Consider the following 8,733-nt stretch of genomic DNA (forward strand, 5'->3'; position numbering starts at 1 on the left):
GGCAGACCACCCAGTTTTTAGTTGAGCAAAAGTATTAGAAGAGTCTTAAAGTAAATATCAGTTAATATTAAGCTGCATACCCTGATTGCAATAACTGCATCAAGCCGGCAACCCACTGACATCTTCAAACTGTTGCATTCTTCTCTTCTAGGTTCTAAGTTGTTTAACACATCTAGATGTAAATATATAAACAGTCACTGTCTGGTGTGGCCTCCAGCTGCTTTAAGTACTACAGTGCATCTCATCCTCATGGACTGTACCAGATTTGTCTGTTCTTGCTGTGAGATGTTCCTCCACTCTTCAACCAAGGCATTTGCCAGTTCCCGATCACATCTGCGGGGACACAATGTTACATGTAATTTTCCACTGCAAGGATGATCAGCTGTCCTTCTTATCTCCCTGTAGCACTGTCTTAGGTATCTAACATTACAGACATTGCAGTTTATTGCACTGGCCACATCTGCAGTCCTCATGCCTTCCTTCAGCAGGCCTATGGCATGTTCACGTAGGTGAGCAGGCACCCTAGGCATCTTTCTTTTTTTTCTTTTTTTTTTCCAGACAGTGGCTATATGATGTTGAGATCCATCTTTTCACACTGAGGACAACTGGGGGACTCATACACAGCTATTACATAAGTTGCAAACATTCACTGATGCTCAAGAAGGTAACACGATACATTAAGAGCCAGGGGGATGTAAATTTTTTAACAGGATGTTCGGTGTAACTTGTTAGTATTTTGTCTTCTGGGAGACATGTAACTATATTATTTAGCATCTGAAGGGCAGTACTAAATGAGGAAAAAAAAAGATCTTTAAACAAAATAAACAAATTGTTAGAAAGGGGTCAAATATGCAGAATATGATGGGGATAGCACAGAATGTGCAGGGCCTGGAGGATTTTTCTGAAGAACAGTGGGCAGTTAAACTGCTCAGGACGAACAAGGAACTCATTAACAATTATCACAAAATAAAGAAACAGTCGTTGATCATCCAGGTAACGACACACAGTATTAAGAATCAAGGGCATGTAAACTTTTGAACGGGGCAATTTTTAAAATTCAGCTAATATCTTGTCTTGTGGGCTATATGTAAACATCTTTTATGTGAAATAGTTTATTCAGGACAGTACTAAATAAAAAACAACATGGGATTTTTATGATCACTCTTATTTTGTTAACAGTATTAAGATTTTACAGATTCTGCAAGGGGTATGCAAACTTTTGGGCACAACTGTGTGTGTGTATGTGTGTATATATATATATATATATATATATATATATATATATATATATATATATATATATATATTAGTGTATTGAACACGTCAATATTTTGTTCAGTAAACATATTTTCAATGAGGTTATTCACATGAAATTTTGACCAGACTTTGGTATTAACTCAAGAAATCCACACATTAAAGAAATCCAAACATTGAAGTCCATACATTAATCTGTTAAATCGTTTAGCAGATATGATCTGACATATTTTTTTGGATGTGGCCCATTATGACTAATATGCCTATATCTTGTGTGTACAAAGCCCAAACTTCTCAAAACTGTACATATGGAGAACAAGTCATTCTGAGGATACATGCTTAGTTTCATGAATTTCCAACTACACATTACTTCATTACAATTAATTAATAGCTAATAAGGATAAGAACATATAACTCTTATCTTCTTCATGCATTATATCAACAAATATGAGCTGTACATTTGGACATGGAAGCTGTTGTAAAAAGCCTTAGACTTGGGCTTAACCTAAGACATCAGCACAAAACAAGTTACTCTACAACACTTGCTTCACTATGCATAGTTTTCATATACCCACTGGGTGGCAATGGCACCATAGTGCTTGGGCCCTTCATTGCTGCTTGCAGCTATATTTATATGTTGTAATGCTGTAACATATTGAGGGTGGAAAAAGTCAATAACTGACAATTTGCAGTCAATAACTGCCTGAAATCTTAAACCCACTGACATCACCAAATGCTGAGTTTCCTCCCTTGAGATGCTTTACTAGGCCTTTACTGCAGCTGCCTTCAGTTGCTGCTTGTTTATTGGTCCTTCTGCCTTCTGAAGTTTTGTCTTCAGTAAGTGAAAAACATGCTCAATTGGGTTAAGGTCATCAGACATTTAAGAATTTTAATTTAAATTTTTTTGCCTTAAGAAGCCCTTCTTATCAGAGAGATGGACAGATGGTCTCCAGATGGCCTCCTTCACTTGCATCGTCACCTCTTTGGATCGCATATTGAGAGTTCCCATGAACAGCTAGCAAATGCATATTCAATGCTTCAAATCAACTCCAGACCTTTTATCTCCTTAATTTCTCATGAAATAACAAGGAAACAGGCCACACCTGGCCATGAAACTGTTTCTCAGTTTATAGGTTGCTCGAGCATTTTTAATTTTCCTAAATTTGTTTTCGGTGATTACTGCTACAGTATGTTTTGGCATTGCAAAACCACCAGTTTTTCTTTTTAATTTTACTTGGTTTAACTAAGATGGCCATCTTTGTGTCATGGCGCGCAACAAATTTGGTTATACAGCGGTTTATCGAAACCTCAATATCTCGGCTCAGTATGGTTTTAGCTCCTTGGAACAAAAACTGATCTCTAGAGCACATTACAAGGTACATGTTCATATATAAACATTTTCCACATTCTTGTTCCTTAGACTTAGAACTGAAGTCCAAATGCAATGCTCAAGATTGCTCACAGTTCCACATTTGGTGTCAAGTTATAATGGGAAGGGTTCAAGTCTTTTTTATGGGGTACCTAGGTAAGCATATTGTGCATGCAGAACATTTCAGGTTTGAGACTTCTCTTTTTTTATGGGGGGTGAGAGAGTGCATTTAAAAAAAAAAAATTCCCCTCCCTTTCAGGTTGAATATCTCTGGTGGGGGACTAGATACAAACCTGAAATGTTCATAGAAATAAGTAGTCTATAGTAGCATGCTGCTGAAAAATTTTTAGTTTGAGATTCTACTGGTTACAAAGCTAGTACTAGTAGAAATCTGTGGAGAAGACTACTTTATTCATGCATTTTGAGAAACGAACAGATACAATATAAGCATAACAAATAATAAAAATGAACAGTATATTACAGTAATTGTTTATCATTGGCATACAATAGCATATGCTTGTCACTGAGATCTAAAATGTTACTATATATAGTCATTTACTGCTTTTATCACAGGAGAAACAATACCACAGCTCTATTTATGATACTGTTCATTTGTAAAACACCATGATGAACACTGTAGTTCCATATTTGGATAGAATCTATTCACGCATACCAACTGTACACCTGTACCAATATGATAGATCAGGTCAGTTCTTCAAATTTGGCCCTCAAGGTCCACTGTCCTGCAGAGTTTTGCTCCAACCGTAATCAAACACACCTGAACAGGCTAACCAAAGTCTTCAGGATTACTGGAAAATTGCAGACAGGTATGTTTGGAGGTTGAAGATATTTTAAGAAACTGGATTTTAAGAACCCTGTAATAGATTACGCTTCACTGTTGCCAATATCAAATTACTTACATTTTAGACCTCATTGACAAGAGAAAGGCTGGACCAGTACAGTACAACAGTACAGCTGGACCAGCCCAGTACAACGCCTCATGTCACACAGGTTCAAATCCTCTCTGCCAGTCTCTGATAGCTTGCTTATGCCACAGATCATGTATGCTGCACCAGAAAAGTTGCAATGGAAACATTGGTTTGTCCACATATGACAGGTGAGCCAGGGACCTCCCGGTGCTGAATATCAGGAATGTAAGGATGAGGCCTCTTTCAGGTGAACCCACAGGGTGGGGGAGTTTGGGCCACAACCTGCATGTAGCTGGTCTCCATTCTTTTGCAGGTACTGCAAAGAGGTACTGTAGATGGCATGGTATATAGGTGCAATTGTGTAGCTCTGCACATTGCAGAGATCCTGAGATCTCTGCAATGTGCAGAGCTACACAATTGCACCTATATACCACAGACACAGCAGCTGGGATGGCCACAGCAAAACTTCAACAGCCTTTCACAGAGCATAATCACAGACTGCTTCAAAGAAGGACATTAAAAGCAGTCTTGGGGAGTAACTAAGTACATGTTACAGCGTTATGTAATCAGGATACAAAAAACGGGTAACTGTAATCAGTTACAGTTAGGTTAGAAAACAAAGTAATCAGATTACAGCTACATTTATTAAAAATAAATAAAGAAATAAATAAATGCATAAATAAAAGAAAAATTGGAATACTATCAGGATTGAAATTTTTCTTTTTTTAAACCAAAGAAATTTAACTTTTGCAGGGCTTGACTGTGCTTAAAACGGTCGCAATTGTGACCAAAATATTAATTTGCAAATTACATTTTTATGAATGACATTTTCGCCACTAGCGAGAATATAAATTTACACGTTATGATTGAAATATTTGCATGCAATGTCTTTTTAATTGCGTGTTCTGTGAGGAGCAGCCTGTTGTCTTTTGGCTGTCATACTACACACCATGTTTGGAGAAGAAATGTCACTGCACATCACCCTTAAAACACTACACCAACAGTGAACTTTGGAGGTGAAGCATCATGGTGTGGGGCTGTTTTTCATCACATGGTACTGGCAGACTTCATATAAGTGAAGGAACGATGAATGGAGTCCTTTACTGGGAGATTCTTGAGAAGAATCTGCTGCCATCCACCAGGATGATGAAGATGAGACGTGGCTGGACCTTCCAGCAGGACAACGATCCAAAGCATACAGCAAAGGAAACTCTCAATTGGTTTCAGAGAAAAAAATCAAGGTGTTAGAATGACCCAGTCAATCACCTGACTCGAATCCAATTGAACAAGATTTAAAGACAATATGTTTAGAAGAATGGGCCAAAATCACACCTGAATACTGCGGCCGATTAATTTATTCATACAGTCTTGAAGCTTCTCCACTAAGTATTAAATAAATTTCAGTTAGCGTGTTCAATACTTTTTTCCCGTGTCATTCCGCTTTATTACACATAACTTCATTTATGGACTTTAATGTTGTGAATTCTTTATATGTGTGGATTTCTTGAGTTAATACCAAAGTCTGGTGAAAATTTTATGTGAATAGCTTCATTTGAAATATATTTACTGAGAAAAATGTTGACGTGTTCAGTACTTATTTCCCCCACTGTATAACATAATGGTTAAATAACAAATTCATGCCATCAGCACTCATCCTACTGTCTGGAATGCAGTGTAATTGTTCCGATCATGTGGTGTTATTTAGTAATAACCCCAGCTCACAAAATAATTCCTAGCTCTGCCACTCTTTTAAGGGTCCAGATGAGGTTGCCCATGGTGTGAACACCAAGAAACATGAAGCTCTTGACTCTCTCCCCAATCACACATTTCATGTGTAGTGGAGAGTGGAGTTGTTTTATCAACATTAAAAGATAGATTGTTGTCTCTGCACCAGTCTGCAGGTTGATCCACCCCCTCCCTGTATGCTGACTTGTCATTTTTGATAATGAGGACCACATCAGCAAATATGGCAAAGTGGTTTTATCTGTGGTGAGTCAGCAGCAGTGGACTGAGCACATAGCCCTTGGGAGCACCATTGTTCATTGTTCCGATGCAATATTCAAGGGCCCATCTACATTGCCCATGATGTTTTCCGTATTGTACTTTTGTTGTAATAATGATTAATCACAGAAAGCATGCTTTTTGCTAGTGTCTAATTTAATCTATGAAATCATAACGCAGACTATCTGAAGAAAAGGTCTTTTCCTAAATTGGCAGCTGTTTTTGAATCTTTTAAAGAACATAAACATACTATTTTAAAGAACATAGCTACTCTTCTGACGAATGCAAAAGACTGCTTAAAATTATAATACAATTTGTTACTTAAAAGATTTTTAGGAACGTAATTATTACAGAATCTACTTAGTGTTTCATTATAATGTGTTCAGTGTGTGGAGAGATTTTTGACAAGGTAACACGTCATCTTCAAAGGTCATTGTGACATTGGGTACTCTTGGGCAGTCTCAGACTGGACTTCTAGAAAATGAGCTCTCAGACTGCTATTAGATGATATGTCTATGAGCTTTTTCAAGAGTTTTAATGGGGAAGCGGCTGGAAGCTTCATGTCAGTGTTCTCAGTGAAGGTGTTTTTAATCCACCGGTAAGAAGCTGCTTGATCCTTTGTGCAGGGAAATATCTGTCAAATTTTTTGAGAGATGCACAGTTATGTGATCTTTAATGATGCTGAAATCCAGCTTTCTTTCTGCTATGAATGCATGTGTTGCTCAAACATGTTACTGATTCAAGAGGAGGCATGTTCCAATAGAGATCGTCTTCTTTCGAAAGTCTTTGGTGATTGCATTGCTTTGTCAAATTCTTTGTCTCACTGAATATGTCTGCAAGATAGCTAGAGCGGGCCATTTGCCATAAGCCAAAAACTCCACATGATCAGATATCTTAATACAGCAAAGTGGAGGCCATCCACATCAGATCTGCCTAAAATCATCTCAACAAAACTTTGACTAAAGTATGCTTAACATGGCAAACATTCAACTTGCTCAGTATTGAGTTCAATACTGACGTTTAGTTATTCTTCTTCTATCTTTAGTAGTTTGATATGTAATATTTAACTACAATATAACTACAATATGTAATATTGTAATATTTATTTGTAATAAGTGTACATTAGTTAGCTCTCTGACAAAGAACATTGCAGCATTAGAGATGTGTATCCAGATGCTAGAAAGAGGTAGCAAGAGTAGGAGCAGCATAGTTTTGGTAGGGAAAGTCTGGATGCCTTAGGCAGAGATAGCATCCCCCCCACCCCCCCCGGCCCCAACTCTAGCATTATAGCCCTCTAATGGATGATGACTAGGTGGCATAATCTCTAAGCCAAAGCTAATGCTAAGGTTCAGCTACAGAAGCACCACTCCTCAATGCTTCCCCTGTCAAACAGGTTTGGCACCCACTGACATGCCTGAAAGACCTCTGGTGGACCTCACATAGGAGTGGCACATGAAATTAGCTAGGACTTTAGGGGCACCAGCAGCACTAGATAAGTGTTTACCAAGAGCCAGGGCACCTGACATAGGAGGTTATCTTAGGTCTTAGGAAGCATAGCTTTTCAAAGATAGTTTTTCATGTAAGAGTTAATGATATATGCCTTTGTCAGTCAGACTAACATTGTAGAGGTGTGTAAATTCCACCATACTGAGACTGTGTTTGTACCCTGAGCTAAACATAAATGTAGAAATATGCAGAAAATTTGATTTAGTAACCTAATTAACAAAGTTGGTTCATACTAAATACCAGCCAGCACATTTGATCTGAAGCTAGAACTTTTGAATATTAGATCTCTTACATTTTATATCTATTACTTAACAGAAGTAATAGATATAAATATACAATATTTATATTTATACAGTACATATACAGTTATTTACATCACCCTCATCTAACTGGCAGAGGAGAAGGTGTTGCATTTATATTTATATTCTAGGCATGGATATGACTTTGACGCATTTGAAATTCTTTATAATAACATAACACACCTGTATGTAGCCACAAAAAAATAAGTCTACCCAGTCGATTCCACTAATTAATATTTACAAACCCCCAGTGCTGTATTCTGAATTTCTTTATGAATTTGCATATCTCTCCACCGTAATAGAAGATAACAAAAATAATTCTAGATTTTTATTTAATACTGTAACAAAGTTAACTAGGAATAAGACCACCACAGAAGCATGCACACCACCAATATTTAGTAGTAATGACTTTATGAATTTTTTCAATGGTGTGACGTCACTAGAATACCCATAAAACAATTCTCCTCATTCAGCTGAGTGTTTTGATATGTCACAAGTCTATCTTGTGGTACTTTTGTGATTCCACTTATTTTGGGGTGCATGTGACATGATATCATATGATGTCACTAAAATACCCATAATGCAATTCTCCTCATTGAGCTGTTTTAGCTTTAGCTAGGAAACTATTTCTAGTAACCATATAAATCATAAAAGTCATGCACATTTTATGGGCCATCCTTTCTTTCAGAAGAACTACTGAGTATTTAAAGATACAGTAATCGATGGGTTTATATTACAAAACACAAATGCACGATATGTAGAAAATAGAAATAAAGAATGTAGTTATAAAGCTGATGGACAGAGTCACAGGTATAGGATGCGTGATGGTAAAGCATCTGGATTCGTGATGGTAAAGCATCTCTGGTGGTAAAGCCTAATGTATTGTACAATGCATACCTTTTTATACCTCTGACCCTTTGTGAAGTGTATCATGACAGAGAACCAAATGGAAGTGACACAATGTATTTTACGGCATTATGGAGATCACCCTAGTGAATTGTATGTTAATTAGTTTCCTCAGAATGAGTTGGTGGGTACAAAGGCAAAAGGTCTCCTGTGTAGACCATGTGGTCTTACACACATTGTAAGATATAATAATATATATTGTATCTTTTATTTAATATACTTGTATTTATGTATGACATCACCACATTATTCACGATGAAATATGGATTAGATTGATGATAAACATGCCCTGAAGAATATTGTAGTTAAGCATAGTTTAGATGACTAAGTTCAGTTCACATGGTCTCTTTGACCCACATTGCTGATTACTTTAACCTTAAACAAATTACTTCCACAGTTTATATATGTAATACATTCATCAGTTCATAAGGCAAATGTTATACCTCCACTTCATTAATCAGCACTCATC

This window comes from Ictalurus furcatus, chromosome 12 (assembly GCF_023375685.1).
Source record: "Ictalurus furcatus strain D&B chromosome 12, Billie_1.0, whole genome shotgun sequence".
In the NCBI taxonomy this organism is placed as follows: Eukaryota; Metazoa; Chordata; class Actinopteri; order Siluriformes; family Ictaluridae; genus Ictalurus; species Ictalurus furcatus.